This window comes from Meles meles, chromosome 3 (assembly GCF_922984935.1).
Source record: "Meles meles chromosome 3, mMelMel3.1 paternal haplotype, whole genome shotgun sequence".
Classification (NCBI taxonomy): Eukaryota; Metazoa; Chordata; class Mammalia; order Carnivora; family Mustelidae; genus Meles; species Meles meles.
In genome coordinates this window covers 33156046-33183121 of record NC_060068.1, presented here as the reverse complement: position 1 = coordinate 33183121, position 27076 = coordinate 33156046, and the positions used below count along the sequence as shown (strand labels likewise).

Below are 27076 nucleotides of genomic sequence, written 5' to 3'. Positions count from 1 at the left end.
TGAAGACATGAACAGATATTTCCCCCAAAGAAGATATATAGATGGCCAACAGACACATGAAAAGATGCTCGACATCATAAATCATCAGGGAAATGCAAATCAAAATTACAATGAGATATTACCTCATACCTTTCAGAAGAGTTAAAATACAAAACAGAAGAAACAAGTTATACTGGTGAAGATGTGGAGAAAAGGACCCCAGGTACATTGCTGGCAGAAATGCAAACTGGTGTAGTGATTGTGAAAAACGGTATGGTTGTTTCCTCAAGTAATTAAACATAGAATTACTACATGAGGGGCTCCTGGGTGGCTCAGTGGGTGGGCCTCTGCCTTCAGCTGGAGTCGTTATCTCAGGGTCCTGGGATTGAGCCCCGCAACAGGCTCTCTGCTCAGTGGGGCACCTACTTCGGCCCCCCTCCCCCTGCCTGCCTCTCTGCCCACTTGTGATCTCTGTCAAATAAACAAAATGTTTAAAAAAATTACTATATAAGCCAATGACTCCACTAGTGTGTATTTACCCTAAGAAAATGAAAACACTAATTCAAAAAACACATACACCCCTAGTTTTATTGCATCATTATTTACATTAGCCAAGATGTAGAAGCAATCCAGGCATCCATCCAGAGAAGTTGTGGTTTATTATATGGAATGTTACTGAGCCATAAAAATGAAAGGAATTTTGCCATTTTTCAATCACATGGATGGACCTCGAGGGTTTTGTGCTAAGTGAATTAAGCCTCTCAGAGAAAAACAAATGCCATATGATTTCACTCATATTTAAATTTAAGAAACAAAACACAGAAATAAACAAAGAAAAAAGAGACCAAAAAAATCCAGACACATAAATATAAAGAACAACTTATGGTTGCCAGAGGGAAGGTGGGGGAGGGAGGAATGGGTGGAATGGGATGAAGAAAATACTTATCATGTAGAGCCCAGAGTAATGGTTAGAAGTACACCTGAGACTTACATAGCACTGTATGTTAACTCTACTGGAATTTTAAAAATCAAAAATTAAAAATAGATAGATGGTAAATAGATAAACAGATAAAGTGACAGATAAAATCTTGAAATAACTTCAGTTTTCTCAAAGCAACAATAAGTTTAGACTAATTTGTTTCAATTGCTTTGTATTTCTTTTATTGTGTTATGTTAGTTACTATACAATACATCATTAGTTCTTGGTGTAGTATTCTAAGATTCATTGTTTACATATAACAACCAGTGCTCCATGCAATCCATGCCTTCCTCAATACCCACCACCAGGCTCAACCATCCTTCCACCCTCCTCCCTTCTAAAACGCTCAGTTTGTTTCTCAGGGTCCACAGTCACTCATCGTTCATCTCCCCCTCCAATTCCCCCCTTTCACTTTTCCTTTCCTTCTCCTAATGTCCTCCATGTTATTCCTTATGTTCCACACATAAGTGAAAGTGTTAGGTCTTTTTGTTTTATTATACAGTTACATATCTTTGTAAAATATTTGCATGTTCCAATGTAAAATAAGTTGCATTGGGGCGCCTGGGTGGCTCAGCCATTTAAACATCTGCCTTCAGCTTAGGTCGTGATCTCAGGGTCCTGAGATCCAGCCCAGTATCTGGCTACCTGCTCAGAGGGGAGTCTTCTTCTCCCCCTTCCTCTGCCCCTCCCCACCCTGTGCACATGCAGGCTCTCTCTCCCTATCAAAAAAATAAATAAATTCTTTAAAAAATAATAAAATTAAGTTGCATTGAGTAAAATCTAGCCCTTACGCTGCCTCTCCACACAGTACATTTCACAGTACATATAATTGAATTTTATTACTGAAGTTATCTCATAGTTAACTGAAAAATATGTGCAAATATAGTCTCATATTTTACACTGTCTTAGATTATCACGAACACATTATACACATAATTCTCCACCTCATTCTTTGCCTTAAACAATGAACAATACATCCTGGAGATGAGATTACATTATATAGAGTATTACTCGTTCCATATAATTCTAGAGTCATTTATTTTGTGGTTGTAACATTTTTTATTGAAGAACATTTCAATTTTATCTTTTACCATTTCAAATAGTGCTGCAATTAATAACTTTAATCATATACATTTTGGAATTTTTCCCAGAGTTCTTGTTTTTCTCCCCACCCCCAGCTTTATTTATGTGAAACTGGAAATAAAATCATATATATTTAAAGTATACAATCTGACGATTTGATAGATATTTACGTATGGTGGAATGACTACTGCATTCAAGTCGATTCATACATTCATCCCCTCACATATTTGCCATCTGTGTGTGTGTGTGTGTGTGTGTGTGTGTGTATGTGTGTGTTGAACAGGCTTAGAATCTACTGTCTTAGCAAATTTCAAGTTCTGTTGTTGTATAGTGTTATTACACAGTTTTATTAACTATAGTCACCATAATATACATTCACCTTATAACTGAAAGATGTGCTCTTTAACGGCATTACACATTATCCCCACCTTCCAGCCATTAATCTACTCTCAATTTTATGGCCCAGATTCTTCAAAGTGAGATCACAGGGGCAAAGTGTAAATGTGTGTGCAATGTTCCTAGGGATGACCTAATATGCCACATTAGACTAGATCATTTTCTGGGAATACCAGCATTGTATGACAGCAACTGTTTTTCTACAGTTTCACCCACAGAATGTCAAACTATGCAATTTGCCCAATCTAATAGGAAATAAATGATACCTTAGTATACATGACATTTCTTGACATGAATTTGCATTCCCCTTATTAGATGAGAGGTTGGATATGTTCAAGTACCTTTTGCATTTTTTAAAAATTTCCACATAGGTCCATCACAATCCACTTTTCTCTTATTCCCTAAACTCTCAAGTTCAGACAGAAAATATACTGATAGCAGCCAAGGGGTGCCTAGACTTGCAATTTGCAAACCTTGGACAATTTGCAAACCATCTTATACATGTGTCCTTCTCACAGTGTACTCCAGATAAAGTTTTTCCTTAGCTAATGTTTCTCTTTCATTTCCTGTGACTCATGTTCAGCTCACCATCTTTTGTGTTTTTAACTAAAATAATAAACCTAGAAAGGACAAGGAGGTTCTCAGTCAACATTAATTGATCTACTAATGATCACAATTTATGGATTCACCACAGAATGTCAGGAGCACAAAAAACAGACTACGTATTCATTGACTTAAAAAATCATTTTTGAGGACCTACTGTGTGTACAGCCATTTTATTCCTACTATGGCAGTAGAAAGACCAGTGCTGAGTAAAAAGTAACCATCACACAAAGTGTTATACTCCCCACTAAACAGAATAATTCCAGATTCCTGTCCTTCATTTTCCCAAGAAGGATCATATGAAGGAAGGACTCTTTAGAGCTCATTGTTTTCACTGTCAAATTATAGTCACTAAGTTCATGGTTTGTTCAAGAGTAAATTATGGAACTCTCTGCGACAATCCATGGGAGCAGTGGTCAGTATTGCTTCAGGGGAGCCCTAAGTCAACTTTCCAGGCATCAGTGCCATGTCAGCACTGAGAATAATTCAGGAGCTGGCTGTTTCACTTTTCCGATCATCATTCTCAACATCCTGATGTAGACAGGTTTTCCCAGAGCCCACAGAATCCTTAAAAATCTCTTCTTTTTAAAGAAGAACTTTTGCATCACTCACCACAGTCTCAAGGAAATAATTTTGCATGTAGAAATTCTCCCTAAAGTAAATACCACGGGCAATAGGCCCTCCATTAACAGAGCAGAATTTTTCCACATAACTGAACAGTTTTTCCTCTAATGACTCATCAACCTTCTCAACTGATAACAAATGGGGAGACGTGAGGTTTGCCTTGAGTTTCTCCACTGACACATGCAAGTCCTTGGCTATGGTTTCCAGGGATGCATCATCCAGTCCAAAGTAAGATCTGTAGAGGGTTCAAGTCTCTTCCAGCTTTTTCACATCTTTATCACTGAAAAAGATCAGGAAAGGCATCAGGGCCGATGGTCCAGCCTTCAGGGCCTCCAACCATATCTTCTGTCTCAGAACATCCCTCTTCCAGTCAATATCGGCCTCGGTAACGTTCGGCAGGTATTGCATGAAGATGTGGCGCTTGTGGGCGGGGAGCCCCCTCAGCATGGCGGTCTCCAGGCTTTGGAGATCATAGCCAGACAACTCAAAGCTGGAAACTAAGAAGATCTGAGGATCACCCACGTTGGCCTCCTGCAGATGTGTCACACAGTCATCGCGGATCTGTTGCAGGATTTCATGCTTATCAAATGTGCTCGATTTACTAATTTCTAGGTTATGCAAATCACTGTCCACTTTACTTCGGACAAAACAGAAATTCTTCTTCATTTTTCTAATTTCTGTGGCCAGAAATACATCATTGTCCTTAAAGCGTGTAGCGGAGATGATAATAAAGAAATCATATTCGCCAAATTTCATTTTCTTTAGATATGTCTGTGGTGGAAAGGTAGTGGTCCCCACACCAGGAAGGTCCCAGAGTGTCACATTGGGAAACTTTGGGTGTTTGTATGGAGTTCTCACAAAGGTTGTCTCCACTACCCCAGTGGGGGCAGCCCCAACATCCTCATGATCCACCCTCCGCAGGGCATTGATAAAGCTTGACTTCCCTGTCCCAGACTCCCCAGTCACAGCAGTGTTTACTGGGACATCCTCCATGTCTCTCAATGCATCACTGATTACAGAAACTGCTCTCCGAAGGTCCCCGTTCACCAGGTATGATTGAATCGAGGTGATGGTTTCCTGAGAGAGGATTTTTCTTTCCATCTTGAATTCCTTAAAAAAATCCTCGAAGTTGGAGGACAAATCACCACCCTTTCTATGAGAGGGTGTGGAAGAAGACGCCTGACCCATGGCTGGAACCGAAGACACTACGGGGAGGAGAGAAGAAGGAAGGAAAAAGAGTTACCACAAAGAGGGGTGGCTTGAGATATACTATTATGGGTAGGGAGAACCTCAGTCCTGGCCATAATATTATAGTCAGGTGCCCTTCTCTTTCTGTCCAGGCATTGTGTGAACTTCTGACCTGGATATAACATTTGTCCTTGCTTAGTCTCTTCCCTTATCTTGGAAAGCCCTTCTTCTTTAAGAGACTTTTCATTCTTCCAGACCTATTTCAAAGCCTGACTCTTCTTTCCAAACTTTCCTGCCTACATTATTCTTTCCTTATCTTGCTTCAGTTTTCTTTATCTGTAATGTTATGAAAATAGTACTTCTTCTTGGAAACCTAAGGAGACAAAACCAGCATTTATGCCCACAACCCTTCCCACCTGTGGTGTGAGACCCTTTAGAAGATCCACTTCTTATCACCTCCAACTTCATGTCATAAATTTTGGTTCTCATAAGGAGCAGCTAAATAAAGATGAGTGGCTCCTTTCTTTCTCAGAAAAGATACTGTACATCTACATTCGGAGGTAGAAACTTTTAATGACTGCAAATGTCTTTTCTTTTATCTAGAAAGTATGTTGGCTCATGAAACAAAGTGTTAAAAGGACTCTTTTTATTTTCCCTAGAGCAGAAACAGCAGGGGGCATGGATTCCCATGTTTTAAAAAAATATGCTGGACTATCCACCTGGGACTTGCTATGAGCCACCCCAACTGTCCTGAGACTCCACCCATCACCTGCTTCATGCATGTGCATAAAAGGGGACAGATATCAAGTCAGGAAGATAATCCACTAGGGGACTGACTGATGTATAACGTGTCATTGGAACAAAAGATGGTGTTAGCAAAGACTGAAGCAGGAGCTGACTAGGATGTAAGGCAGCCATGATAAAGAGGTTCCTCTGTCACCTTCTCTGATGATCAAACAGCATGATCTGGAATCTTGAATCTATCTGATCCCTGGGGTCTTATACTTTGAGATGGTGCAACAGAAGAAATCACATACCCAGGATTAAAAAATAATGTGAAAGACTTGCATACTGCCCCCTAAAGAGTTTGAGACCAGTTTTTAGGCCAGGAAGCCTGTGCATTCTCAAGGGTGGGGGAGAATACACAGGAGGTTGAAGAAATCTGACTGAGACAGGTCCTAAGGAATGGCACAAATAAAGAGAAAGGGAACCAAATGACAGGATTAGAGGGTAAGCAGATATGGACAACAAAATTCTGCGTGCTGAGCCAATTTCAACCACACACACCCATGCCCTATTTTTAAGGTTCCATGCCTCACCTGATGTTGCATGGAAGTTCTGTTATTGATTCTTTTCTGCTGCAAAAGCCATGCAGGGGTAGCAGGTGCAGAATAGTCGATGGAATCCCTGGGAACTTTTATTCCATCCTCTGGCAGTGTGTCCTCTGCAGCTGGGATAGAAATGGAAGGAAATGTGAGAAATCCATGCCAACAAACCTTAGATGTGCACCTGTACATATATTTCTCATGTCATTCTCTTTACAACCCTACACAGACATTATAATCATTTCCACCATGAATTGAGCATCAAATAAATGATGAGGTTGAGGGACAGACAATGAGGATCCCACCATTAGCAAAGCTCAGAGCTAGGATTCAAGGCGAGGGCCCTCTGCCAAGGGCAGAGTTCTGTCTCAGGAAGGAAAGACAGAGCACACATTATGGTGAGCAGAGGACTTAAAATGAAGTCAGTGTGAAACACACAAGATTTAATTTCCATGAAGAGATGTGTTAAAAAGAAAGCCACAGGGCCATAATGGATCTACTTGATTCAAAGCTCCAAGTTGGTAAACCAAGAAATAGTACCTAACAGCAGGTTTAGTACCTAACCCCCAGGAATGTAATCTCTCAGCAGTCAGCATGGTCATATCCTGGTCAGCACTAAAACCTATACTGACAGATTCCCTCCTCCTCTTCTCTTAGAAGGACAACATTGCCTAGAGCAATGGATTCTCTGCTAATAATTTTTTTCTTATCTTCTTTACCTAAGAACCTTTTCATTTTTGCAGCTCAGTGGAGATCCTTTCTTTTTGCTAGCTGGGATACTACCCAATTCAAAACTTATTTAATAAAGCTAATGAAGTCTTTAGAATTTATTGTTTCAATTTTTTTAAACAAATTTGGTGGCAGTGTCTAGATCCAAAGCAAATTTCTGACTGTATTTGGAGACTACAAGAAACACAGGTGTGGAGTCCCATGAATCCTTTTGAGTTCACTGTCTTTTTCAACATTTCCAAGGACCATTGTAAGTCCATCTTGCTTTGAACTATGATCTCTTTTGCCTTAGAGCTCCTGACTGAGTTGACTTTAGGGTTAATGGATCAATCTATCACTGACAGAAGGCTCTGACAGAACTTCCATCCTTCACCCTTAGTTCAATCCAGAAGTCCACATTGGAATCCCTTCCCCAGTTCCAGCCCACAGTCTGTATTTACTGATCTTTGCTGGCTTAGTATGTTCCCCCATTTCCTGCCTGCAGTCTTCATTAAGGGAACCTGCTTTATATATATATATATATATATATATATATATATATATATATATATATATATAATGAAATACTATTCAACCATAAAGAAAGAATGAAATCTTGCCATTTGCAAGGAAGTGGATGGAGACAGTAGTATAGCTATGTGACACATATGCTATATGTATCCTTCAAAGAAAAGTACTATATTATTTCAACCTCATGTAGAATTTAGGAAACAAAACAAATGATCATGGAGGAAAAAATAGAGAAGAAAATCAGGAAAAGGCTTTTAATTATAGAGAACAAATGGATGGTTATCAGAGGGGAAGCATGGATGGGGGTGGAATAAATAGGCAGTGGGGTTTATGGAGTGTACTTGTCATGAGGAGCATGGGTAACCGTATGTAAGTATTGAATTACTTACTTGTACACCTGAAACTAATATTATATAGTATGGTATCTAACTGGAATATAAGCACTTGGTGTTACGTACAACTAGTGAATCATTGAACGCTACATCAAAAACCATGAAGTATTAGATGTTGGCTAACTGAAATTAATGGAAAAAAAGACACTTAACAAAGGGATAGATAATATATACATACATACATACATACATACATACATACATACATACATACTTGGGGGGAAAAAACTATGGTTCTGGAAGCTATAAAAATTACAAGACTTTTTGTGTGTCCTAAATAACTTGACTTAGTTATGTGAAGTTGGGAGCCACAAAATAATGCCAAACAAAAATGTGAGTTGCCCCCTATTTTCTACTAGATATGGTTGGAGAGAAATGTGTGTTAAACTCCATTTGTAATCAGGGTCCTACCAAACTGCTGCCAGCCCTCAGGGAGATTTACAACTTAGAATTATATTTACCATTTTGGTCTCTCTGGTCACAGAGAAAGGCAGCAAAGAGAGGAACACACAGGGGGATGCATAAGGAAAACACTGCCCCAAAGCCATTGGCTGATTTTTGTAAAGTTTTTAATTGGTGGGGCTCAAAGACTGCAGCTTAAGATTGGTGGCTTGGTTGGGATAGAGTTGGGAGGAAACTGAATTTCTCCTGTAAGGAGGGCAGACAAATGACCCAGAAATAGAGTTAAAAGTGATCTGGGGGTGCCTGTGTGTCTCAGTGGGTTGGGCCTCTGCCTTTGGCTCAGGTCATGATCCCAAGTTCCTGTGATTGAGCCTCGAGTCAGGCTCTCTGCTTGGTGGGGAGCCTGCTTCCCCCTCTCTCTCTGTCTGCCTCTCTGCCTACTTGTGATCTCTCTTCTCTCGCTCTGTCAAATAAATAAATAAATAAATAAATAAATAAATAAATAAATAAAATCTTAAAAAAAAAAAAAGGAAAACAGTGATCTGAAAGATGCCTAGGACACACAAATGGGAGAGACATCACTCTACTGAGAGTACTTCCTTGAGAACAGTAGCATGAAGAATCCTTTCTGAGGACAATGAGCTAGATGGAGCCATTTCCCTAGCCCTGGCCCCCAGCATAAACACAGAATCACTTGCATCAAACAACTGAGCACCAACACTGGCTGCCTAACCTACTTACATGGGTCCCACAAACCCATGTTCTACCAGAACTGCCCATCTTGGTGAAGTTTGCCTTGGCCCCAATACAGCACACCACTCCCCCAGAAGACAAGCAGAAACCACCACACACACTGCATCTCTAGACCAGAGACTTTTACAAGTTCTCATTGAAGTAGCATCAGGTCTCATTTAGCAAATAGACCAGAGCACACCTAGTTAAAACTCACCACACTCTGGAAAAGGTTCAAACACTGCTCACAGTAGGAAAGGAAAGCCTCTGCAGATGACAGGCCTGGAAGGACAAAGTAGCCAAAACACAGTAGCTGAGTGTATGCAGCACACACCAGAGAATACCAAAAAGTACCAGGCCACAGACACTTCAAAAAGCCATTACTCTCAGGAGCAGAAACATAACAGGCTTTTCTAACACAGAGAAGAACACAGTGACTTAGACAAAATACCAAGGCAGAATAATTCATCCTAACTGAAATAACAAGAGGAGGTCACATCCAGAGATCTAATCAAAACATATAAGTAATATGCCTTATGGATAATTTAAAGTGATAATCACAAATATACTAGGCTTGAGAAAAGAATGGAAGACTTCAGGGAAGCCCATACCAAAGAGATAAAGGAGTTAAAAAACAGAAATGAAAAATGCAATAATTGACATTCAAAACAGACTGGATGCAGTGAATACAAGGGTAGAAGAAGGATAGGAATGAATAAGTGATAAAGAGGATAAAACAAAATTATGGAGCATAAGGAATAACACAGAGGACATTGGGAGATGGAGAGGAGAAGTGAGTTGGGGGAAATCAGAGGGGGAGATAAACTGTGAGACACTGATCTCTGAGAGAAAAACAGTGTTTGGAGGGGAGGGGTGAACCTGGTAGTGGGTATTGTGGAGGGCACGTATTGCTTGAAACACTGGGTGCGGTGCGTAAGAATGAATTTTGGAACACTGAAAAAAATAAAATAAAAAATTTTTAAAAAGAAGTGAAAATAAAAGCAAAAGATCTTTAAGAGGAAGATTAAAAAAATGAAGTTGAACAAAAATTAAAAAAAAGAAATATGTAACACAGGAAGAGATTTAGGGAACTCAATAACTCCATCAAACATAGTAACATTTGTATTATAAGAGTCCCAGAAGAAGAAGAGAGAGTAAAGGAGACAGAAAATTTATTTGAAGAAATCATAGCTTAAAACTTCCCAAATCTAGGAAAGGAAATAGACATCCAAATCCAGGAGGCACAGAGAACTCCCACCAAATTCAACAAAAACAGATCAACACCAAGACCTATTGTAATTAAATTTGCAAAATATAGCAATAAGGAAAATATCTTAAAAGAAGCAAGAAAAATATTGTTAAAATGTCTATGCTACCCAATCAACCTATGCATTCAGTGTAATTTCTATCTAAATACCATTAACATTTTCCACAGAGCTGAAACAAACAATCCAAAATTTGTATGGAAACAGAAGACCCCAAGTAGCCAAAGGAATGTTGAAAAAGAAAACCAAAGCTGGGGGCATCAAAATACAGCTTCAAGCTGTTTTACAAAGCTGTAATCATCAAAATAATATGGGACTGACACAAAAACAGACACATAGATTAATGGAACGGAAAAGAGAACCCAGAAATGGGCCCTCAACTCAATAGTCAATCAACTCAATAGTCAATTAATCTTCGACAAAGCAGGAAGGAATATCCAGTGAAAACAAGACAATGTCTTCAACAAATGGTGTTGGGAAAAATGGACAACCATATGATGAAGAATGAAACTGGCCATGTTCTCACATTATACACAAAAATAAACTAAAAACAAATGAAAGACCTAAATGTGAGACAGGAATCCATAATAATCCTAGAGAAAAACACAGGCAAAAGCCTCTTTGATGGAGAACAGTGTGGAGACTCCTCAAGAAATTAAAAATAGAGCTTCCCTATGACCCTACAATTGCACTACTGGGTATTTACCCCAACGATACAGATGTAGTGAAAAGAAGGGCCATCTGTACCCCAATGTTCATAGCAGCAATGGCCATGGTTGCCAAACTGTGGAAAGAACCAAGATGCCCTTCAATGGACAAATGGATAAGGAAGATGTGGTCCATATACACTATAGGGTATTATGCCTCCATCAGAAAGGATGAATACCCAACTTTTTTAGCAACATGGACGGGGCTGGAAGAGATTATGCTGAGTGAAATAAGTCAAGCAGAGAGAGTCAAGTATCATATGGTTTCACTTATTTGTGGAGCATAACAAAGAACTTGGAAGATATGGGGAGATGGAGAGGAGAAGGGAGTTTAGGGAAATTGGAAGGGGAGGTGAACCCTGAGAGACTGTGGACTCTGAAAAACAATCTGAGGGTCTTGAAGGGGTGGGCGGTGGGATGTTGGCGGAACAAGGTGGTGGGTATTAGGGAGGCACGTATTGCATGGAGCACTGGGTGTGGTGCATAAACAATGAATACTGTTATGCTGAAAAGAAATAAAAATAAAATAAAGCAAAATAAAACCTCTTTGACCCAGGCCACAGCAACTTCTTGCTAGATAAATCTTGAAAGGCAAGGGAAACAAAAGCAAAAATGAACTTTTGGGACTTCATCAAGATAAAAAATCTTCTGCACAACAAAGGAAACCATAAATAAAGCTAAAGGCAACTCACGGAATTGGAGAAAATATTTGCAAATGTCTTATCAGATAACGGTCTAGTATCCAAGACCTATAAAGAGCTTATCAAACTCAACACTGAAAAAAAACAAAAATCCAGTCAAAAAATGGGCAGAAGACATGGATAGATAGATACTTCTCCAAAGAAGACATGCACATGACCAACAGACACATGAAGATGCTCAACATCACTCGTTATCAGGAAAATACAAATCAAAAACCGCAATGAGATACCACTTCACACTGGTCAGAAAGACTACTATGAACAACTCAGGAAACAACAGGTTTTGGAAAAAAATGCAGAGAAAGGGGAACTCTCTTACACCATTGTTGGGAATACAAACCATTGCAGCCATTCTGGAGAACAGTATGGATTTTCCTCAAAAAGTTAAAAATAGAGGTGCATTATAACCAATTGCACTACTAGGTATTTATCTGAAGGATACAAACATAGTGATTTGAAGGGACACATGCACCCCAATGTTTATAGCAGCAATACCCACAATAGCCAAACAATGGAAAGAGACCAGGTGTTCATCAACAGATGAATGGACAAAGAAGAGGGGATATATAGAGATATATATATAGATAGATGATGATAGATAGATATACTGAACTATCAAAAAGAGTGAAATCTTGCCATTTGCAACAACTTGGATGGAACTAAAAAGTATTATGCTAAGCAAAATAAGTCAGTAAGAGAAAGCAAATACCATATGGCTTCACTCATATGTGGAATTTAAGAAATAAAAGAGATGAACATAGGGGAAGGGGAGAAAAAAACAAAATAAGATGAAAACAGAGAGGGAAACAAACCATAAGACACTCTTACCTCTAAGAAGAGCAAACTTAGGGTTGCTGGAAGGGAGGTGGGATGTATTGGGATGGTGTAATTAGGTAATGGATATTAAGGAGGGTACTCGAAGTAATAAGCACTGGGTGTTGTAGGCAACTGATGAATCACTAAATTCTAACTCTGAAACTAATAATACAGTATATCTTAAATTGAATTTAAATAAAAATTTAAAAATAAAAATAAAGCCATTGTATACTTAGAAGAAGAAGAAGAAAAAGAAAGAGTAAGAGTGAGAATGAAGAAGAAGAAGGAGGAGGAGGAGGAGGAGGAGGTAGACAAAAGAAAACTGACAAGGCTAGTTGCTGATCTTTCAAGAGAAATTTGGCAGTCCCTAAGAGAGTGGCATGATATAGTCAACATGCTGAATGGGAAAAATCTGCAGTCAAGAATACTTTAACCAGGAAGGCTATCATTAAGAATAGAAGGAGAGATAAAAAATAAAAGATAATAGACATTAGTAAATTTTAAAAAAACAGAATAGAAAGAGAGAGAAAAGAGTTTCCCAGGCAAACAAAGCTAAAGGACTTCATGACCAGTAAACCAGCCCTGCAAGAAATATAAAAGGGGACACCAAAAGTGACAAAAGCAAGAAAGGAACAGAGAAAATATCCAGAAATAATGACAAAACAAGTAATAAAATGACACTAAATATGTATCTATCTGTAATTACTCTGACTGTAAATGGACTAAATGTTCCAATAAAAAAGACATGGGTGTCAGAATGGATTAAAAAAAAAAAGACCCATCTGTATGCCTCCTAAAAGAGATTAATTTCAGACCTAGAGACACCTGCACATTGCAAGTGAAGGGTTGGAGAAATAATTATGGAAATGGACCTCAAAAGAAAGTTGGAGAAGTGATACTTATAACAGACAAACCAGATGTTAAACCAAAGACGGTGACAAGTGAAGAAGGGCACCATATCATAATCAAGAGGGGTATTCAACAAGGAGATCTAACAATTGTCAATATTTATACCTCCAACATGGGAGCACCCAAATATATAAAACAATAACAAACAAAAAGGTACTCACTAATAATAATACAGTAATAGCTGGGTCTTTAACACTGTACTTACATCAATGGGTAGATCATATAAGTAGAAAAACAATAAGGCAACAATAGCTTTGAATGACACACTGGACCAGATGATCTTAACAGATATATTCATAACATTGCACCCTATGTCACCAAAATACACACTGGACATTCTTTTGAAATGCACATTGGATATTCCACAGAATAGATCACAAACTGGACCACAGGTCAACCCTCATTTAGTACCAAAAGAAGGAGTCATACCATGTATATTTTCTGAAAATAACACTATGAAATTAGAAGTCAACCACAAGAAAAAAATTTGGAAAGACCAAAAATAAATGGATGTTAAACAACATACTACTAAAGAGCATTAACTCATTAGAAGTCAAGGAGGAAATAAACATTACATGGAAACAAATGAAAATGAAGACACGACAGTCTAAAAATTTGGGAGGCAGCAAAAGTGGTCATAAGATACAGGCCTACCTAAAGAAGTAAGAAAAATCTCAAAAAAGAACATCAGCAGAAGAAGGGAAATAAAAGATTAGAGCAGACATAAATGATGTGGAGGAGGAGGAGGAGGAGAAGGAGGAGGGGGAGGAGGGGAAAAGAAGAAGAAGGAGGAGGAGGAAGAGGAGGAGAAGGGGAAGGGAAAGAGAAAGGAGAAGGAGAAGAGGAAAAAGGAGGAGGAGGGGGAGGAGAAGAAGAAGAAAGGAAGAAGAAGAAGAAGAGAAGGAGGAGGAGGAAGTGGAGGAGGGGAAAGAGAAAGAAGGAAGAAGAAGGAGGAGGAGGAAGTGGAGGAGGGGAAAGAGAAAGAAGGAAGAAGAAGGAGGAGGAGGACGTGGAGGAGGGGAAAGAGAAAGAAGAAGGAAGAAGAAGGAGGAGGAGGATAGGAGGGGGTATTAATGAAACCAGAAGCCAGTTCTTTGAAAACATTAAGAAAATTGATAACACATTAGCCAGTCTTAACAGAAAGAAAAAGGAAAAGACCCAATTAAATGAAACCACAAATCAGAGAGGAGAGACAGCAAGGAATACCACAAAAATACAAACAATAAGAGATTATCATGAAAAACTATATGCCAACAAATTGGACAACCTGCAAGAAATGGATTATTTCCTAAAAACACAAGCTACAAAACTGAAACAGAAACAGAAAACCTTAACAGACGCATAATCAGCAAAGAAATTGAATCAATAATCAAAAATCTCCCAAGAAACAAAAGTCAAGGATGAGCTAGCCTCACAGTTGAATTCTACAAATATGTGAAGAACTAATATGTATTCTTCTCATATTGTTCCAAAAGAGAGAAATAGAAGGAAAACTTCCAAATGCTTTCTATGAGGCCAGCATTACCCTGATTCCAAAACTGCACAGAATCCACTAAAAAGAACTACAGGCCAATATCCCTGATGAACATGGATGCAAAAATTATCAGTAAAATGTTAGCAAAATGAATCCAACAATACAGATTCCTTTACGGAATCATTCACCATGATCAAGTGAGATTTATTCCTGGACTTTAATGGTGGTTCAAATTTTGCAAATCAATCAATGTGATATGCCACATTAATAAAAGAAAGGATAAGGACACTATGATTCTTTTTGTAGATGTAGAAAAAGCATTTCACAAAGTACAAGATCAATTCATGATTAAAAAAAAAAAAAAACTCTCAACGGAGGGGGTTAGAGGAGGCATGCCTCAAAGTAAGAAAGGCCATATATAAAAGACCCACAGCTAATATCATCCTCAATGGGGAAAAACTGAGAGTTTTTCCTGTATGGTCAGGAACAGGACTGGGACGTTCACGTTCACCACTGTTATCTAACATTATGCTGGAAATCCTTAGCGTTGGCAATCTAAAAACAAAAAGAAATAAAAGGCATCCAAATTGGCAAGGAAGAAGTCAAATTTTTGCTGATGACATGATACTGTGTGTAGAAAACCTGAAAGACTCCACAAAAGTTTGCTAGAACTTATACAGGAATTCAGTAAAGATACAAAATAAACCTATAGAAATCTGTTGCATTTGTATACATCAGTAATGAGGCAGAAGAAAGAAATTAAGGAATCAATACCATTTACAATTATGCCAAAAACCATAAGATACCTAGCCAAAGAGTTAAAATACCTGTACACAGAAACCTATAAAACACTGATGAACGAAACTGAAGATGACACAGAAATGGAAAAGAATTCCATGCTCACGGATAGGAAAGACAAATATTGTTAAAATGTTTATATTATCCTAGTCAATCTACACATTTAATGCAATCTTTATCAAATACCATAAGTATTTTTCACAGAGCTAGAAAAAAACAATCTGAAAATACACATGGAACCACAAAAGACCCCAAATAGCCAAAGCAATCTTGAAAAAGAAAAGCAAAATGAGATGCATCATAATTCTGGACTTTGAGTTATATAAAAAGTTGTAGTGACCAAAGCAGTAGAGTCCTGGCAGAAAAACAGACACAGAGATCAATGGAACAGAATATAAAAGCAAGAAATGGACCCCCAGTGGTTTGGTCAAGTAATCTCTGGCAAAGAAAGAAAGAATTTCCAATGGGGGTGGGGGGCAGAGAAGAAACAGTCTCTTCAACAAATGGTCTTAGAAAAACTGGACACCAACATGTAGAACAATGAAACTGGACCACTTTCTTATACCATATACAAAAGTAAATTCAAAATGAATTAAAGATCAGGATGTGAGGGGCGCCTGGGTGGCTCAGTAAGTTAAAGTCTCTGCCTTTGGCTCAGGTCATGATCTCAGGGTCCTGGGATCAAGCCCCGCATTGGGCTCTCTGCTCAGCAGGGAGCCTGCTTCTTCCCTCTCTCTCTGCCTGCCTCTCTGCCTACTTGTGATATCTCTATCAAAAAAATAAAATATTAAAAAAAAAGATCAGGATGTGAGACAGGAAACCATTAAAGTCCTAAAATCAAAGTAACTTCTTTGACATTAGCTGAAGCAACTTCTAACTCGACATGTCTCTTGAGGCAAGGGGAGGAAAAGGAAAAATAAACTACCAGGACTTCATTAAAATTAAAAGCTTCTGTAGAGCAAAAGAAACAATCAATAAAAATAAAAGGCAGCCTATGGAATGGGAGAAGATATTTGCAAATGACATATCTGATAACAAGATTAGTGTCCAAATACAAAAGGAATGTATAAGCTCAACACCAAAACTAACTAATCCAATTAAAAAATAGAAGACATGAATAGACACGATCCCAACGAGGACATACAGATGGCTAACAGAACATGAAAAGATGTTCAACATTACTCATCATCAGGGAAATACAAATCAGAACTACAATGTGTTATTACCTCACACCTGTCAAATGGCTAAAATTAACAACACAAGAAACAACAGGTGTTGGTGAGGATGCAGAGAAATGGGAACCTTCTTACCCTGTTGGCAGAGGCAAACTGGTACAGCCACTCCAGAACAGTATGGAGAGTCCTCAAAAAGTTAAAATAGAACTACCTTAGGATCCAGCCATTTTACTACTAAGTATTTACCCAAAGGAGACAAAAATACTGATTCAAAGGGATTCATGCATCCTGATGTCTATAGCAGCATTACCAACAATAGCCAAATTATGGAAAGAGCCCAAATATCCATTGACTGGTGAATAGATAAAGAAGATGAGAGATATCTTCTCTCTCTCTCTCTCTCTCTCTCTCTCTATATATATATATATATATATAAGATGTGAGAGATATATATGGATATAGATATAGATATATAGATATCTTACAATGGAATATTGTTCTGCCATAAGAAAGAATAAAATCTTGCCACTTGAAATGTGGATGGAGCTAGGGAATATTGTGCTAAGAAAATAACTCAATGAGAGAAAGATAAATACCATATCATTTCACTCATATGTGGATTTTAAGAAACAAACAAACAAAAAAATGAACATGGAGTGGCAGGAAAACCAGGGTAAAACCAAGAAACTGACTCTTAGCTTTGAGAACAAACCAGTGACTATTGGAGGGAAGGTGGGCAGGGTACATGGCTTAAACATGTGATGGGTATTATGCAGGAAACCTGTGATGAGCACTGGGTGATGTATGTAAGTGCTGAATCACTGAAGTCTACACTTGAAACTAATATTACACTGTATAATTAACTAACTGGAATTTAAATAAAAACTTGGAGGGGAAATGTATTTTAAAAATAGCTTGAGATAAAATAAAGTGGGATTTTTCTCGGGGTACAAGTGTGGTTCAATGTTTGCAAAATAATCAATGGGACACATCGATAAGGAAAAGAATGAAAACCATGTGATTACGTAAATAGATGAAGAAAAAGCATTGACAACGTATAACATCTGCTTGTGATAAAAACTTTACACAAAGTAGGTCTAGAGGTAACATACTTCAACATAATAAAGGCCATATATGAAAAACCCTCAGTGAAATCATACTCTGTTGAGAAAAACTGGGAGAATTTCACCTGTCAGGAACAAGAGAAGGCAGTCCACTCTTACCACTTGTATTCAACATAGGCTAGAAGTCCTAGTCATAGTAATTAGACTACATAAAGTCACAGAGCATTCAAATTGACAAGCAGGAAGTAAAAGTTATTATTTGCAGATGACATGTATGAGATACACAAAACACTATAGACTCCATCAAAAAACTCCTAGAACTATTAAATAAATTCAGTAAAGTCACAGGATATGAAATCAATGTATAGAGATGTGTCGTATTACTATACGCTAACAATAAAGCAGCAGAAAGAGAAACTAGAAAAACAATCCCATTTATAATTCCACCAAAAAACACCAAAATATCTAGGAATAAACTTAACCAAAGAGGTGGAAGAACTGTTCTCTGAAAACTATAAAACACTGATGAAAGAAAATCAAGGCAATGCAAAGAAATGGAAAGACATTCCATGCTTGGGTGGGAAGAACAAATATTGTTAAAATGTCTTTATTACCTAAAGAAATCTACAGTTCCAATGCAGCTCTACAGACATACCAAGAGCACTTTTCACAGGCACGGAATGAATAATCCTAAAATTTCTATGGGGAAAAAAAAAGACCTCAAATAGCCAAAGGAACCTTGAGAGAGAAAAACAAAACTGAAGGTATCACAATTCCAGGATTCAAGTTATATTACAAAACTGTAATCATAAAAACAGTATGGCACTGAAATAAAATAGACACATCCATCAATGCAAAAGAATAGAAAACCCTGAAATACACCCAGAATTTATTGGTCAATTAATCTTTGACAAAGCAGGAAAGAATATGCAATGGGCAAAAATAGAGTCTTCAACAAATGGTGTTGGGAAAACTGGAGAGCTACATGCCAAAGGATGAAACTGGACTACTATATTGCACCACACAAAAATTAATTCAAAAATTAATCCAAAATGAATTAAAGACCTAAATATGAGACCTGAAGCCATAAAAATCCTAGAAGAGAACACAGGAAGTAAAGTCTCTGACATTGGCCAAAGCAACATTTTCTAGACCACTCTCCTGAGGCAGAGAAATAAAAGCAAAAATAAACTATTAGGACTTCATCAAAATAAAAATCTTGTGCATATCAAAGAAAACTATTAACTAAGAAACAACCTACTGAATTGGATCAGATATTTGTAAATGATATGTGAGATAAAGAGTTAGTATCCAAAATACGCAGGGAATTGATACACCAAAACACAAAAATAATCCAATTTAAAAATGCACATTAAAGAGGGCACATGATATGAGGAACACTGACTGTTATACTAAATTAATGAGTCAGTGAACAATATATTAAAAACTAATGATGTACTATACTTTGGCTAATTGAATTTAAAAATTGTTTTAAAGGGGAAAAAAATGGGTACAAGACAAGGACAGGCATTTCACCAAAGAAGACATCTAGATGGCCAACAGACACATGAAAAGATGCTCAAAATCACATTAGGGAAATTCCAAACAAAGTCACAATAAGATAACCAAAATGTTAAAATGAAAAACAGGGGCGCCTGGATGGCTCAGTGGGTTAAAGCCTCTGCTTTCAGCTTAGGTCATGATCCCAAGTTCCTGGGATGGAGCCCCACATCAGGTTCTCTGCTCAGCGGGGAGCCTGCTTCCCCCTCTGTCTCTCTGCCTGCCTCTCTGCCTACTTGTGATCTCTGTCTGTCAAATTAAATAAAATCTTTGAAAAAAAAATGAAATAGAATAAAAAATAAAATGAAAAACACAAGGAAAAAAAGTGTTAGGGAGGATGTGTTAAAAAAGGAATCCTGGTACACTGTTGGTGGGAATGCAAGCTGAGGCAGGCACAGTAGAAAACAGTATGGAAGCTTCTCAAAAACTTAAAAAGAGGACTACCCTCTGATCCAGTAATCACACTACTGGAAATACAAGAAACTACTATTAAAAAGCACATTTCCAGAAATCATGATATGTATTTATAAATGTACAATCTAAAGAATATTGGTATGACATACACTTAACAAGTACTTACCCTTTACTTTTCTTAGACATTAAAGTTTCTAAATGTTAAGAACTCTGATTAATGTGTGTGGCTAGAGCTACTAAAAATTTTTTAAAAAGGAGACTTCTCTAAATGAAGAAAAGTAGGGCATGTGCTTTTGATTAAAAAAAAAGTATATGGATGAGAGATGACTTTTTTTTTTGGATGCAAAAGAAATTTGTATTAAGACTGTGAAAAAGGAATCTTTGGAAAGGAATTTATTCATGGTCAGGACTGACTAACATTGCAATGAATATGTTCTCATACATAAGTAAGCTGGTGTAAAATTAGAATTTGTTTTCTTATCTGTTAAAAGGACAAAGAGTTGTCTGTTTTAAACATTTGATCTACCTTTAGTAATACATTGTAAAAGTTCCCTTACCATTTAAGTGATCTTCCTAGAAAACAAGGATCCTGTGTTTTATGTTTGATTTGTATAGGTATATAAGTATTATAGAAATTATGTGGAATTCCTGGAAATTTGATATGTCCTAGTAAAATATTATCTCTTAAAATTACCCTTTTACCTTCTGAAACTGCTGTCATCAAAACTGACGCTCACACTAAAAGGACTGAACCAGAATATCAGGAAAATGCCCCAGCTGACTCTCATGTAAAGGCAGGCGGCAAAAGTATCTCTAAAGAATGTGGCATATGCGGATAAAATCCATTCTGCCACTGCAAAAATGTCCCCTCACTGTGAGGTTTCTGCTATTCTGATGTCAGTGTAACATGGCAACCCTCTGCTTCTGAATCAGAAAAAACATGATGGGTAACCAACGGCTGTAAATGAAATAGTCAGGGCTTGGGAAACCCAGGGTAGTTGCTTGATTCTTTCCCTGGTAAACTCCATTGTTTCTTTGTTTGTTGTTTAGTTTTGCTTTTTTTCATTCCTTTACCCATCCTGGTCCATTTAAGATGACTCAAACTATGACTGGACATTAGTGGGGAAATTTCTATAAAATTGTGGAAACAGTCTACAACCAATGTCTGACTTCTCAGGTCCATTATCCTGGAGAAATTATTTTAGCCCCTGGAGGCCTCACACCTTAGTCCCTCTAGACTTATGAAGACCTGCAGCTGTGGGTTGTCAATATGTTCTTGTTATTGTACATATATTTTCCTGGAAGGTTGAAAATTTCACCTGCTACAAAGTTAAAGCCTTCCCAGTAAGGAACTGTTAGAAAAGGTGTTTCCCACTTGCACAATCTCCAGTGATTGAGGCAGCCTTTTCATCGGACAAATTATATCAGCCTTAACAAAAACCGTTCAAACTTCTTGGAATCATCACTAGTCCTATCACCCTCAATCATTAGGTAAGGTTGAGAGATCAAACTTAAAAATTTAAACTAGCCACAACTACTGGATGTCCCTGCCCTAAGGTATAGTGCCTTTGGACTTGCTGACTGTTTGCAGTACCCATTTTGGGCATGTAAACTCGCCCCACACAACATAGTCACTGGAAGACCAACGTCTATTGGAATATAACTTTCTGCTGATCCCTCGATGTCGCCTGCTAGTATGACCAACTAAAGCAAAATCTCTAATGCTTTACCATAAAACCTATCATCAGTAGTTTAGAGAAGTCTTCCCACCTCCCAATTCAAAGAATCCTGTCGGACACAGTCTAGACCCTGGTGACTGAGTATTCTAGAAACATTAGAGGAATACAGCTTTTGACCCCATTGAAAGGGATCTTACCAAGTGTTCTCAATCAGACATTGCGAGAAAGTTATAAGGTGTTGAGTCTTGGGTTCACATTTCACAGCTAAAGAAGGTTTTCCCTGCACCTTGTCCTGCACAGATTCTAGATACCTCTAAATAAAATTGATGAGGAAGATAAGTACCTGACATCGAGGTAGACTGCTTTCATGTGACAACAGATCAAGTCTTCATACTTTAAAGGAGAAGCACTTTCTTCTTTCCCTTTCCTTTACTCTGGCATAATCCTGGAAAGATAACGCCTTCAGCTGTATGTCTGAGCTCATTGCTCACAAGGGGAGTAAGCTGTAAAACAACCTTTTATTTTAGGCTAAGAGAAAAATCTAACCATCTTCCTAACCCTTCACAACCAAAATAAGACATCTCATTGATCGGCTCTCTTAGGTTTACATCATGGAGTTTAAAAAAAGACCAACCAGAAGGTGCCTGGGTGGCTCTTTCAGGTTTACATCATTGAGTTAAAAAAAAAAAAAAAAAAAAAGATGAACCAGAGGGTGCCTGGGTGACTCAGTTGGAAAGCAGCTGCCTTTGGCTCAGGTCCTTATCCCGGAGTCCCTGGATCTAGTCCCACATTGGGCTCCCTGCTTGTCAGGGAGCCTGCTTCTCCCACTGAACCTGTCCTCTCACACTCTCTCTCCCTCATTCTCTCTCTCTCAAATAAAAAATTAAATCTTAAAAAAAAATAGATATTACAAAATCCATGACTAACACAGTAGCTGCCCCAAAAAACTGCTTAGATTCTCTAGCCAAAAATCCGCTTGACAATAAGATATCCCCCTGATTATCTTTTAGCGAAACAAGAGCTGTTTATACTGTGACCAACACCACCTGGTGCATCTGGATTAACACTTCTGGGGAAGTTGAAACACAGTTACATAAGTTCACTGAGCAAGCCGCTTGGCTTAAAAAGACTCCTTCAGTGGGATCTTTCTTTGACTTACTTACATTTGATTTTTGGGGTCTTGGGAACCATGGCTTCAATGTGCACTCTAACCATTAAAAAAAATCCTGCTTATAAAAATCATAATAATCTGACAAGTAGATTGTACTCTCAGAAGTTGTAAATGCATGTTCACAGATGGTAACCATCAAGTAAGTAATCTCCCTGAGACTGGACCATCAGAAAAAGGATGTAAATGGATAATTCAAAAATTATGAATATGAAGTCATAACCTGGAAATATCACAGAGATTATGCAAAAACATGATGACAGGTGAATACCATGCAAAGATCAGCAAAAACAGCAAGAACACTGAACAGTACCTGAAAGTGACACCAGTATCGTACGTTTTGATCACACCTATAACTTAAGCTGAGTCTGATCACAAGCAGGTAATTGTGAAAAAGGGCTACAGGGTCACATGGCCACAGGGCCATAGGAAGACACTTAAATTAAAGCCTCAACTCAGTAACCAAAACCTAATGCCTAACTACAGTTTAAATACCAAAGGAATGAGCCCTTTAAACAGTGAACTTTGTATTTCCTGGTCAGCGCTAGGAAATTTGCTGATAGACCCTGTCATTTCCCCTTAGGAGAGCAATCTGGACTAAAATAATAGATTCTCTTTTTTTTTTAAGATTTTATTTATTTATTTGACAGACAGAGATCACAAGTAGGCAGAGAGGCAGGCAGAGAGAGAGGAGGAAGCAGGCTCCCTGCTGAGCAGAGAGCCGGATTCGGGACTCGATCCCAGGACTCTGGGATCATGACCTGAGCCGAAGGCAGAGGCTTAACCCACTGAGCCACCCAGGTGCCCCTAAAATAATAGATTCTTAGCTAATAATTTCTTTCCTTTACCCTTCCTTTCTACCTTTAAAAACATGTCTTTTCCTACAGCTCGGTGGAGTTCCTTGCTATTTGCTAGGTAAGATGATGCCTAACCCATGTGTCACTTAATAAAGCTAAGTAGCTCTTTAAAATTTTCAGTTGAATTTTGTTTCTTAACACATAAGATGCATTGTCTCTTTAGTGAAAGGTATTTAGGCATGAGATGGGGGTGTCTGATCCAGAAGTTCTTGGGGAAATCCCCAACCCACTGACACCCCTGACATTCACATAATCCTTCTGTGTTCATAGGAATAAAGTTTGTTCTCCAGCTGCCCTCTGAAAATGTCCCAAATAGTTAAATGCTCTAAGTGGTTTACAGCCATCCATACCCATCTGCCCCTCAGCCTTTCAAGTCCACAGCCCCCAAAATTGAACATCCAGTCTCTCTCAACCTTAGGCCTACAGATCTGTAATTGCATTTTTAGACCTGGCTTCAATCCAAAATAATTTCTTGTTTACCAGCTCCTGGAGGAAAAGAGACTTCAGCTGCCAGCGTTGAGCTCTGAACGTGTCTCCAGGCAGCTCAGGAAATGCTGAGACTGGTTGAAGTGCTCCCTGAAGCCATGAAGTCAGTAGGAGGAGCGCTGCTCTCCTCAGACTGGCCTTGCACTGGAACAGGTCCTGTGTGCTGGTGTGGTCACCACAGAGATAAAGAGCTGACAGTCACCCCAAATGTCTAAACTGGGTGTGAGGAGCTGGCAGGACTCAAATCATCTGTGGCCTCAGCTCCACCCTCACAGGAACCTGCCCAATAGTAAGAAGCAGCCATCACACTGCAGAGCTCTACGTTTCCCGGAATTGAAAGTGAAATCAAAGTTGAGGGCTCTTTTTCTGAGAAACTCAGCCATTGTCAGGAAGGGAAACTGAAAGGTATCAGGACCATGCGTATGGTGTGTTTTTGGCTTCATGAGTGAGAGGAAGACACTGGATCCCAAGCAGGAGGCTTCTCAGTGACCCGCAAGGGACACTATAACCAGGCCCCAGGCTCCAGGCCAGTCAGAATCTGAATCTAGAATCAGAGAACACAGGCCCGAGTCCTGGTGAAATAACACTCATGGCCCCCCTGTTATCGTTGGACAGCCCAAACTCTATGGGGCATGAAACGTAATAAAGAGGATATCTAGTCCTTGTCCCTGATTCCTGGCACAGAGCTTCAAAAACCCTAGGAATTCCCTAAGTGGTAGGAGTTGACTTTCTTATGCTAATGAAGTCATTCTTGGCAGGATCCTAGATAGCTTCCAGTTAGTGGTTGGTCCACAGAAAGACCAAGCACGTGAAATGGGGGGGAGGGGGGACACAGACAGCTGGATCTGTGGAGGAGAACGGGGTTTGGAGATTGAGTTCAATCAAGGGCTAATGATTTGATTAATCATGTCTATGCAATCCCCATCAAAACTCTGGAATTCAAGGCTCAGTGGTGTGGGTTTCTTGGTTGACATTTGCATTGATGTTCTGGGAAGATGATGCATCATGATTCCATGTGGAGAGACATGGAAGCTGTGTACTCACTCCCAGACCTCACCCTATATATATCCTTTCAAATAAAGCTGTATTTGTACGTATAAAACTTTCCTAACTTTTGTTGATCATCCTAGTTAATTATCAAGGGGGGATTATAGGAACCATCAAATTGGTAGACAGCTGGAGGTCCAGGTGACCTAGGGAATCCCCCAAGTGCAGCTAATGTCTGAAGTGAGGGACTGTCAAAGACTGAGCCCTGAAACCCGGGAAGTTTTTGTTAACTCTGAGTGGTTAGTGCAGGAACTAAAAGGCAGTATTACCAGTTGGAGTGCAAACTGAATAGGGAATAAACTTGTGTCCTTGGTAGCCATGTTCTGACTTTAACTTTCATTTATTTATTTTTATTTTTTGTTAAGTGGAAATCCACTGTATAGTTTATAATTCAAGAGGTGTAAGACATATATATACACACATATACATATATATGTGTGTGTGTGTGTGTGTGTGTATATATATATATATATATATAATATATCCCTCCACATACAATGGTCATTTGTGAAGTGTCTGTACCAGAGGGACCATGTCATTCTTACAAGTCCATTTAATGAACGTCTGAGCAAATATGCACATCTATTTTTTTTTTTTTTGCCTTTTTACAAAAATGGCAGCATTGCCTACACAATGTCCTATACCCTTGGTTCTTCATTTGTTATTTGGTTATTGTCTAGATGAGCACAGTCAAAGCTCCTCCTGTTAAAAATATTTTTATTAATGTCTTTTCAAGCAAATATCTGTTTCAGAAACAAATAGGTCAAGAAATAATACCTTTGTGAGGGGCACCTGGGTGACTGAGTTGGTTAAGCTTTTGACTGATTTCTGCTCAGATCATGATCTCAGGATCATGATCTCAAGCCTGGCATGGAGCCCTGAGTTCAGCCTTAAGCCTGCTGAAGAGCCTGTCCCTCTCCGTTTTCCCCTCCTTCCTTCCTCTGCTTGCAGACACTGCTCTCCCTTCCTCTCTTTCCCTCTAAAAAAATGTGCTCTCTCTCCCTCTAAAAAAAAAAAAAAAAAAAAGGAAGGAAAGAAAGACAATACCTTCAGTATTTGAACTATAGCTGAATGAAGGTGTCATTTTAAAAAAGAAGAAGTGAGACCTGCCATCAAACACAGCTGAACATCTGCAAATAGCAACTTCTTCTTCCAACCTGGAGTTTATCCCCCCACAACATATTTTTTGATTGAAGAATGATTAACTTAAAACATTATCTTAGTTTTAGGTGCACAACATTGATTCAACAACTCTATACATTACTCAAATCTCTCCACAGTAAGTACAGTCACCATTCAACATTGTTGCAATCTTATTGACTACATTCCCCATGTTGTACTATTCATCTCATTGACTTATTTACTTTATAACTGGACGTTTGTACCTCTTAATTTCCTTTATCTATTTTATCTTTCCCTCCACCTGACTCCCCTTTGGCAACCACCAGTTTGTTCTCTATATTTAACAGTCTGTTTTCTCGTTTGTTTGTTTAGACTTCACATACGATTAAAATTATATGGTATTTCTCTTTTCCTTTTTTTAAAGTTTTTTTTTTTGTTTGTTTGTTTTGTCAGAAGGAGAGAGAGAAAGCACACAAGCAGGCAGAGAGGCAGGCAGAGGTGGAGAGAGAGGCAGGCTCCCCACTGAGCAAGGAGCCCGATGCAGGACTTGATTCCAGGACCTCAGGATCACGACCTGAGCTGAAGGCAGTGGCCTAACCCACTGAGCCACCCAGGCATCCCTCTTTTTTACTTATTTCACTTAATATAATATCTTCTAATATATAATATATATTAATATATAATATAATATCTTCTGCCGTCTATGTTGTGGCAAATGGAAAGCACTCATTTCTTAAACTGAATAAATTCCTTTGTATATATTTATATACTACATCTTCTGCATCTATTGGTCTATCAATGCACACTTGGACTGCTTCCATTATCTTAATTATTGTAAATAATGCTGCAGTAAACATAGAGGTGCAGCCATCTTTTTGAATTAGTGTTTTTG

At 38.5% G+C, this 27076-nt stretch overlaps 1 pseudogene; it reads right to left on the bottom strand.

Annotated features, from left to right (window-relative positions):
* Nucleotides 1-1987: 1987 nt before the first annotated feature.
* Nucleotides 1988-24260, bottom strand: LOC123937938 (annotated as a pseudogene).
* Nucleotides 24261-27076: the final 2816 nt, after the last annotated feature.